We start from the raw sequence: 9,363 nt of genomic DNA, 5'->3' as shown, positions 1-9,363 counted from the left end.
TTAAATGAGAAGTGACACGAGTGACATTTTCTTTTGGAATTCCCATCCTCTCCAAATTCATTGTATGAATTAGTGGAACAAACTCTGTAGGGTCCTGAAATGTAATGATCAAGAGTCACCTACAGACAACCTACGCGGTCACCTAGACAGAGAAGTGAAACATTTTTACACCGTGTTGTAAACACATGGCTGTAGACATCCTGATAGGAAACAAGGTTACATCTGAACCTGTAAAACTGTAATTTCATGAGGAAATCAAAACATCAAGATGAAATGATTCTTTGGTTAAATACTGGCAGCCAAAAATGAAATCCAGGGAGAAGAAGGGAGAGAGAAATGTAAACCTTATTTGTTGAAAACTTGTATGATAGTTCTCTCTGCTATTTCAACAGGTTTTACTAAGCTTCTCTCCCTCTGCATCTGTATTTCACATGTCTCTCCTGTTCTTATCGGAGCCTAAACTGCGATTTCTTCAGTGCTAAGGCAAAAGAGCTTTCCAAGCCTAGGAGACGAGTGACAGCGAGATGTACCAAACTGTCAACACGGGAGCATCCGAGGTCACGGACAGGGTTGTGTTGGAGAGGCAACCTGAAGCTGGAGCGTGCGGTGCTTTCAGCGGGCATCGAAGGTGGACGCGAACACCTTGAGAAATGTCGAGAGGAGTTACGGCGTTGCCGAGGACCTGAAGGGAACAAAGTGTGCAGAGAGACCTTTTCCGATCACCCGGCCGTGGAGCGAGGTGTGCCACGGCTGGAGGACAGCCGAGCCTCCACGTCTCTGGGTACCGCGCGAGGCCGAAGCCCCAGCAAAGGTGCCCAGCCGGGCTGTGGGGACAGCAGGTACGCCCCTGGAAGATGGCCGCGGTGGGGCTGACACTCCTCCCGACACGGCCGGCTGAAATACTCGGCGATTAAACGCGAAAAATGGAATATAACCCACTATTGCCAATCTCAAGAATTAGGGATAAAAAGAATCGTAATAATAACACAAGGCGCCGTCTTTCACAAAGAGGCGTAATCTGCTTAAGGTTGTTCTCCCATTCACCGGGGATGTTCAGACGATCCGCTCCCGCCTCCCGCCTCCCCGAGACCGCCCGGCGGGGTGCCCGGACCACCGTGACCCGCTCCGGCGGCGGCTGCCGGCCGCGACCCCCGCCATGGGCCGGCCGGGTCCCCCCCCGCCTCTTCCTCCTCCCTTCTTCTCCCTCCACTTCTCCCCCGGCTCCTCTTCCCGGCCATCCCGGCGCAGCCTCCGGCACGGCCCCACCGGGCTCCCGCGGAGCCGCCCGAACCGGCTGCCGCTACCCGGGGGGCTACCCGGGGGCCCCGACCCTCCCCGCGGCCGCGTCCAGCGGGCGCTGAGGGGACGCCTCGCCCGCCCCGCCTTCCCCGCCGCCCGCCAATCAGAGCGGCGGCGGCTGCCGGCCGCGCCTCGCCATAGGCAGGCGGCGCTGCCAGTCTGGGGCCGCCCCCGCGGCGGGGCGCGGCGGGCGGGGAGGAGGAGGAGGAGGCGGAGGCGGCTGCCGGCTCCGTGCGGGCGGGCAAGCGAGCGGGGCCGGGCGGCGGCGGTGCTGCGGTTGCGCCATCTGTCAGGAGCCCCGGTGGGAGGGGAGCGCCCTGAGCCGCGCTCACCCGGGCGGAGCGGAGGCGAAGCAGCAGCAGCAGCAGCGCGGAGAGCCCGTGCGAGCTCATCCCTGCCCGGGCTGCGGTTCTGCCGCCGCCTCCGCACCGCGGACCGGGGCTCGGCGCAGCGCGTCTGCCCGCGGGGAGAGGCAGCGGCGCCCGGAGCGGCGCCCCTCGCTGCGGGCGGGGGCAGCCGGCGGAGGAGCGGAGCGAGGAGGATGTGAGTGCGGCGGCGCCGCCCCGGCCCCGCGCTGCGCCGAGCCGAGCCGAGTCGAGCCGAGCCGAGCCGAACTGCCTCAGGTAACGGAGGGGCCGGAGCCCGCCGCCACCGCCCGGGGGAAGCGGGAAGGCTTGAGGTGAGGGGGGGGGGGGGTGGATGCTGCGGCGCGTTTGTTTCCTTTGTGCGCCCGAGCGGTGGTGGGGTGCGGGGGCTGCTGGGGAGGGGAGGCGGCCGCGCTGCTGCGGGTGTCCCCCACGCACACCCCCCCCCCCCCCCCCCACGTACACACACACACACGCACACTCCTCCGCCGGGAGCCGCCGGCCGCGGCCTGCAGCGCGGGGAGGGCCGGGGGCAGCGCCGGTGACCGGCTGTGCGGGGCCGCGGCTGCGCCCCTGCGTGCCCGGGGGTCGCCCGTGTCCGTGTCCCGTGTGTGTGTCCCCCCCCGCGGCCGCCGGCCGGGGAGCGGGGAGGGGGGCGCAGCACAGGGCTGTGTTTGTTGCCGCCGAACCGCGAAAAAGGGGACGGGGCGGGGGGGAAATAAATAAAAAGACCTTCTCTCCCTCCGAAATAAATCGTATAGGATTTGCGCGTCTGTGACAAAGGCCTCTTTCAGGGAAGAAAGAAGGGACGCACAAAATGCCCAAGGGTGGTAGGATGTGAAAGGAGGCTTGTTTCTTGTCTTTCCCCTAGAGCCTCTCTGTTCCTCCCCAGATGAGACCGCTGATCTGGTGCCAGTTCCTTTCCAGCCACATTTTAGATTAGCAAGAGATACCAAACGCCACACCATGGGTGCCAGCGTTTCGCTGCGTCTGCAGAGCTACGGCGTACGTGTCGCCCGACCTCCTTAATAACGCTCAGTTTGGTCTCTTCTTCTTCTGGAACTCGGCTTATTTCTGCTCTGTGTGGATTTTGCGTGTGCGTGAGTGCTAGGAGAGGGCCAGGGCGGGAAGGGGGTCACTTTGTGAAAACAAGACCGTGATACCTTGGTCCGTTCAGTGGTGACGGGCAGGGCAGGGCTGAGTTGGTGCTGGAGGAGAACGTCTAGGCTGAGTGGAAAGCAACCCTCTGCAGTTGTTCATCAATCACTCTGATACGCTCCGATTCTTAAAATGCTAAATAACAAGTGGGAACAGACGGGGTTTTGAAATGCATGCACAGGACTGGGAACGCCTCTGAGACCTTGTCATTTTCCTCCTTGCGTACAACCTCCTGAACTCCCACATCCTTCCTTCCACCATCCCTGCAGCTGTAACACTTTCCAGTATCTCTTCCCCCCACCCCCATCTTTTTTTTTTTTTTTTTTTTTTTTTGGTCTTGATATCTTTTTAAGTAGCATTCTGTGGCCGAAGCTTAAAACAATTGCAGGTGAAGATCTGTTTGTTTATATGCTGGTGGAAGTGTTTTCATTAGGGTTGACTTGTCTGATCTCCCATGAGGAGGAACAGTAAGCTGAAGGGACACTGTCAACTTGAAATCCGGAGAATGTGCATGATGAATGGAGAGCTGTGTCCAACATTACACCCACCGTCGAGCTCCCTGCTGGAGATCTGTGGTTTTTATAAGCCTGTCTTCTGACTGTGTGGGTTTGTCATGCAGTGAAGGAGTAAAAACACACTTCAAACAAAGTTCTGTTAAGTGAACAAAGGAGGCCAGAAGAAAAATACCAGAGTGGGAAGGGAGGGAAGCCAGCATCTCCAACTTTTCAGTACATCCATTGCAGCCACTGCATGACCCAGTGGGAAACTGGAGGGGAGAGAAGTTCACTTTTACAATTGAACATTTACTTAGTATCAGTAAAGTGGAAAGGTTGTTACCTTCCCCTGCCCCCCCACTGATACAGGAGTTTTCAGCACCTTGATGTATATGCTCAGAAAACTGGTAACACTTCATGAACATCAGTAGATCGGTGCCTTTTCACAATTTTTTAAGAACGATTTTAAGAAGGGAATCTCTTGGAAAAAACAATGGGTTCTTTCTTGAGCCTTTTTGACCCCACAAAGCTGTGATTTTGATGAAAAAGAGAAAGGAAGATTGCCTAATTAATTCCTTAAAAATTTGTATTTTGTTGGTAGTAGGCTGCAGTTTGTTGAAATGTTCAGATGCTTCTTAGAGGGTGCCTGCAAGCCTGCTTCTTCTCTACCTCTAACAAATTACTGCCTCATCTGCATGGCTCATCTTTGGCAAAAACAAGAGTTTCCAATATGAAGTTGTCTAATGGTAGGCCACTGGCTGTGGTGTTTTGTGGTTTATGCTTCAGGCATGTTGTTTCAGAAATTCTGTGTTGCCTGCTGGTGGAAGATGTAGTGGCATGAAATACCAGTTAAGTATAAAACCCTGAACAGGCTTCTCTGGAAATTGTTTTGATGTTGAATAAATACATGTCTTCACTGAGGGATAAACAACTTTGGCGTATGGGCATGGCAGTCGATGTAAGGCAGAAGTGAAGAAGGTGGTACAGAGAAGTTGCTTATTAATAATTTTCATTTTAAGTATCTTTAAAAGTTAGGACCCATTGACAAATTTCTATTTCATTTGAGTGAGATAAAGCATTGCTGAGGAACTAGTTATTTTTGAGATACTACACTAGATTTCACAACACATTTACATGAAATGCCTGAATAGTGTCATCGAAAATGCATGGGTGGAGTCTGATTCGGAGAGGGCCTCTGTGGCCATTGGCCCTATGGCTTAGCTGAATTAAGCTGAATATACTGATCTGGACATGGTATGGTCTGCACAGGATTTACAGTGTAATAAAATTGTAGCTAGATGAGTGAAAACTGTCCGGTGCCTTTGTGATGATTTAACACTGTAATATGGTACACCTACAATATCATATATTTAGTTGTGTTAAGGAAGGCTTAGAGCTGTTGGCCACCTTATGCCTGATTGCTTTTATTTAACCAGCTTCTTCATTTTTCTGTCTTGCTGCATTATAGTGCTTTTACTTCAGGGAGAGAAAGAGTTGCACGCATGTGTTTTCCCTTCCTCCTTCTCTCTGGGGCACACATTAATATTTGATTCAAACTTGTTCTGTAAAGTTCTGCTTAATTCAGTTTGGGCACTACTTTGAATGTATAATAATGGTGTTTGTTTGTGTCATGGACAGCGCTTTGTAATTTGCTTTATGGGCAGGTCTGCTGCTGGCAGTGTGTATTGTCAAAGTGACCTTCCTTTGAGAGGGAGAAAACCAATGACTCCTGTCCCTTTCCCACCCCTGCAGCTCCTGTAGAAGTGTCTTCACAAGTATTTTGACCCATTACTCCTAAACCAGGACTTGAACCGACAAATCTAATTCACCCACGCAGTCTCACTGAAGTCCAGCAGTTAAGGACTCCTTTGGTGACAAAAGGCCTACAGATCTGTACCGTGCAAGTTAGAGATTTACTTGGGGCAAAACCCACGAGAGGGTTTGCGTGCTTCAGTGTGGAGCATCCCGAGGCCGAGCTACCAGGGCGGTTGCGACCCCTGCGGATCTCGCCCCCCTGAGCGAGGGATGTAGCTGCTTGCTGCGCCGTGCCGAACATGTTGTGCGCCTCAGAGCTGTGCTCCCAGCGGCCGGTGTGCTGGGCAAAATGCTGCCAGGGCCTCCCAATTCAAAGTGCCTCAGAAGGAGGTGAAACTCCAGTGCTGCATCTGCCTGCCTGCTGGGTGTCTCACTTGGCACCACAGTGGCTTGCTCTTAGAGTTTAAAAAACCTAACCTGCTTTCAATAAGATAGTAATAATTAAAAAAAAAAAACAAACAAACAAAAACAAACAAACAAAAAAAACAACAAAAAGCTTTGTGTTTTGTATTTCAATAGGTGACAAACATGCAGGTGTAGGTGTAGAAGAATCGGGATTTCTACCATTTGCATTCTGTCATGGGTTTTGCCCTTAGTGCCTGACTTCTAGACTGAGAAATGACAGGTCTAGATGAAACGTGAAAGGCTTAAGTTGTTTTAGTACATTTGAGAAGCGTACGATGCTCCTTAAGGAGCGCGTGGGCCTTGTTAGCACTGTGCTGTAGGGCAGTCTCACTTCTTAACGTGCTCAAGCGTTGGTTTGGTTTCAGGCAGGTAAGCTGCCTTGCAGTTTGAGACTGGTCAAGTTAAACCTGTCTGTGGGAGATGTCCTTGAGCCCTGAAACTAGAAACAGGCCTGACCTTATGGGAGTTTGCAGCCAAGGAGAAGCACCCCTTTGTTCTCCTTACCACTGGCTGCAGGAAAACAATGGCATTTTGTAAAGGATTTTTGGAACTTTCCTTCACTTGGAATGGGAACAAAACTGAACAATATCAGCACTTTTACTGGGGGAATTGAAAAACAAAATTACTTCAAGTCAATCAAAACATGTCACCTCATCTTGCTTCTGACTGTTTTGAATGTTAACTTGCTGCGAAAGCAAGGACTTCAGCTCAAAATACTGGCATCTGTGTGGAACAAAATAGAACCTTTGACATCTTGACTTTTTACTGAAGTATAAAATCAGCAACAGTTTTACGAGCTTTTAGGTATGGATAGAACTAAATTTTCTTGCAGAAAGTGACTGTTGGATCTTTCCTGACCAGCTCTACTCATTGTATACCATGAATTTGAATGGACGTTTTTCATCTAAAAACGCCATCAAAAACCTAGCCTGGCAGTATCAACTGATTTGAATTAGATGGCCTGAGTGAAATCGCTTTTTCAACAGGGGAAAGGAGAGCAAATGAATTTTAAACTTGCTCTCCTTCCCAAAATGCAGTTCCCTTTTTGTATCAAAGACATCCCAATTTGAATGGATCTACTGATGTTGTTTGTGACAAGGTGATATGGGGAGAGGTTACCCCATGTTTTCCAGCTCAGCTTCTCCTGATTCAGGGAAGTCTTGCACCTGTGAAAGTTTCTTGTTCCACACTGTCATTTTCTAGAGTATCCATGAGTAATAAGTTCTACTTGATTAAGCCTGTAACCTAAATTCTTAGAGCAAGTTAGTTGATGTTCTTCACATTGAGACACGGTTTAATATGATGACCTATACAAGGCAGCTGTGATGTGAGAATGTTTTGATGGGAACAGAGAAGGTCACCCCTCTACGCTTATATATTTTATTTTATTTTGGTGGGTTTTTTAGGAAGCAGCAATGACTGGATGCCTTTTCTAGCCTAGGGAAATTCTTTGTCCCATCCTGCTTTAGGTACCCTGTGGCTACAACCAGAAAGGAGGGATGTTGAGAAGCAGCTGTTGAGTGATGTGCTCAGTGCTTTGAAGTACGGAGCAGTCCAGCCAGAGCTCCTCAAAGGAGCCAGAGCTACTTTTAATAGTATCGGATCCTGTGAGGGCATTTGCTGGGCTGTCCCCAAAATGCCTGGCCCCTTAGTCGGTGGCACTATCGGCAGCCAGCCCTGAACAAAGGCTCTACCTCGCATAGTACACTTTGCTTTGCAAAAGCTCTTGGGGTGGCCTGGGGAGGAGCTTCCTCGCATCCTCGATGCTGCCTTGCAACAGCTCTGGGAGCTCTGAAAGACAGATAAACATCTAAAGCCTTGGCTGTGTAAGGGCTGTAACAATTTATTTTAATCTGAAATTGAGACCTTGCGTTTCAGGCCAAATGTACCATAAGTACTGAAGCTTCCAGAAATGCTTGAAAAAAATGTTGTTTTACTCACCAAAGCTATGTCACTCGCGGTGGTGAATTTCAAAAGTGTTTTGAAGCTGGCAGAGGAAGCTGCTCGTGTGTGTGTGTGTGTGTGTGTGTGTGAGGACATTTGCTTTAATAGAAGTGTTTGGCACCACTTAAACTTGCAAATAACTCTTGCTTTAGCAATTTTTTGGAGAAGGAAGGAGGAAACCTCAAACGATTGGCTTGACTTGGGTGAAATATCTTTGTTTGAAATTGGCTCTTGGCTCCAGTTTTTCCATGTTAACAGATTTGAATAAAATACTTCTTGAGCCTTTTTGGTAGACTCCAAGATAAAAATATTACTGCCAGATAATCTTTATCTTGTCAGGCCTCAGTTTGGTATATGAAGCTATACAGAGAAGTTAATCAGGATATGAGACTGAAGATTAATATTAAATACCCATTCAGGGTTTTTTTAAGAAAAACTTTTCTGTTCCATGACAGTTCTCTAGATGACCATATCTGGTGGTTCCTAGCATCCTTTTTCTTTACAATTTTTATTATTTTATTTGTGGGTTTTCTTAAACAAATAAACTTTAACATACATTTGAAGGCTTTTTATTGTATTAATAAAGACCTTCCAACCTCCCTTGTTTTAGAACAACCTGTGTGTGAAAGAGCACCTTGTGTAACGTTGATCTTTGACTTGCAGCTGTACCACTTACAAAAGAGGCAGCTCTGAAGGTTTTCCTGGCATGATTTTGGAATATCATGCAGTTCCTGTCTTGGCTCCTGATATCAGTGTACAGATAATTGTTGATTTTAATTTTTTTTTACAAGTATGTTGTTTTTTTTCCCTTTTGTGCCTGACCTTTAAACTGCAGAATTGCTCTGGAGATTATAATTGAAGTTGATGCTCTTGCCCAAAACAACTGAGAAGACTTGTTGCCGGTTAGTTCAGAAGTTCTCTGAGCCAGAAGCCACAGTAGCGTGCTGCGTCGCGGCATTGTGCTGGGAGATGAAAGCAGTGGGCACCGAACTGGAGCTGAGATTAGCAGCGACATTGGTGAATGAGCTCTTGTCGGCTCTGGGCCGTCGGTGAGGCACACAGCAAAAGTGCTCATGGACTTTTTCTCTCTCTTTTTAGCCTGTACAAACTGCGCGACTATGTTAATGAGGGCTGTAGCTATCTCCGCGTCAACCGACAACCTGTGACTCTGGGGGCTGTGTTAACTGTCCAAAAAAAAATACAGCAGAAGCTTGTCTGTTACTTTCTAACTTCTGGATTTGTATCGCTTCTCCACAGAAGTACTTTCACTTCTTCTGAGACAACTTAATCCCATACCTGGTCATTTCTTAGGACTTAGTGTAAGACCAGCTGATGCCCCTGTTTGGAAGATGGCAATGGTTGCGTCCTACAGCCAGCTGCCTTTACCCCGGGGAGACGAGAGCAGGTGTAACAGAAAGCAGCTCTCAGACCGTTAAAAGAAAGAATATTTGTTTGTTCTTGGGACTGGGTTTTTCTTTGTGGGCAGCCTCTCACTAGGAAGCAATGATATATTTTTTCCAGGAAAAATAAGCATCTCTAAGACTCGGAATGAAAACCTCTATTGTCTGACTAGGCAATTAGACTGTTTCTTGTCTTAAACTATATGTAAATACTCAGTGTTTATTTTTAGTGGTGAAGTTAATGGTGGAGGAGGTTTTTTTTATGGTGAGGTTAATGACCTCTTGCATGTTTTTAGACCTCTCTGTGGACAGGTCGTCTTGCACGCTTTGAAATGGGCAGGTCTGAATAATAAGATTACGGAGGGGAAGCCCACATCCAGTAAGGTTTTTGTCTGAAGACCAGCAAAAATGCTGTTTCTGTTGCCTGTCTGCCTTCCTGGGAAGTAACTGAAAACTCCTAAATTTCCTTCAGGGATTTGGCTG

At 48.8% G+C, this 9,363-nt stretch overlaps 1 protein-coding gene across 9 annotated transcripts in view; it reads left to right on the top strand.

Annotated features, from left to right (window-relative positions):
* Window positions 1-1,508: 1,508 nt before the first annotated feature.
* Window positions 1,509-9,363, top strand: part of FYN (FYN proto-oncogene, Src family tyrosine kinase) — a 140,308-nt gene continuing 132,453 nt past the window's right edge. For 6 of the 9 annotated variants that reach the window (XM_030033820.2, XM_041127478.1, XM_030033799.2 and 3 more), the window contains exon 1: window positions 1,509-1,922. The gene's annotated coding sequence lies outside the window, so the exon portion shown is untranslated. Of the gene's footprint in view, window positions 1,979-9,363 lie in introns of all 9 variants that reach the window. The other 3 variants (XM_030033822.2, XM_041127473.1, XM_030033837.2) reach the window with 2 other exon arrangements.

The sequence above is a fragment of the Aquila chrysaetos genome, chromosome 2 (genome assembly GCF_900496995.4).
Source record: "Aquila chrysaetos chrysaetos chromosome 2, bAquChr1.4, whole genome shotgun sequence".
Taxonomy (NCBI): Eukaryota; Metazoa; Chordata; class Aves; order Accipitriformes; family Accipitridae; genus Aquila; species Aquila chrysaetos.
The sequence above is the reverse complement of the archived record's forward strand: the minus strand, read 5'-3'. Positions and strand labels throughout refer to the sequence as shown.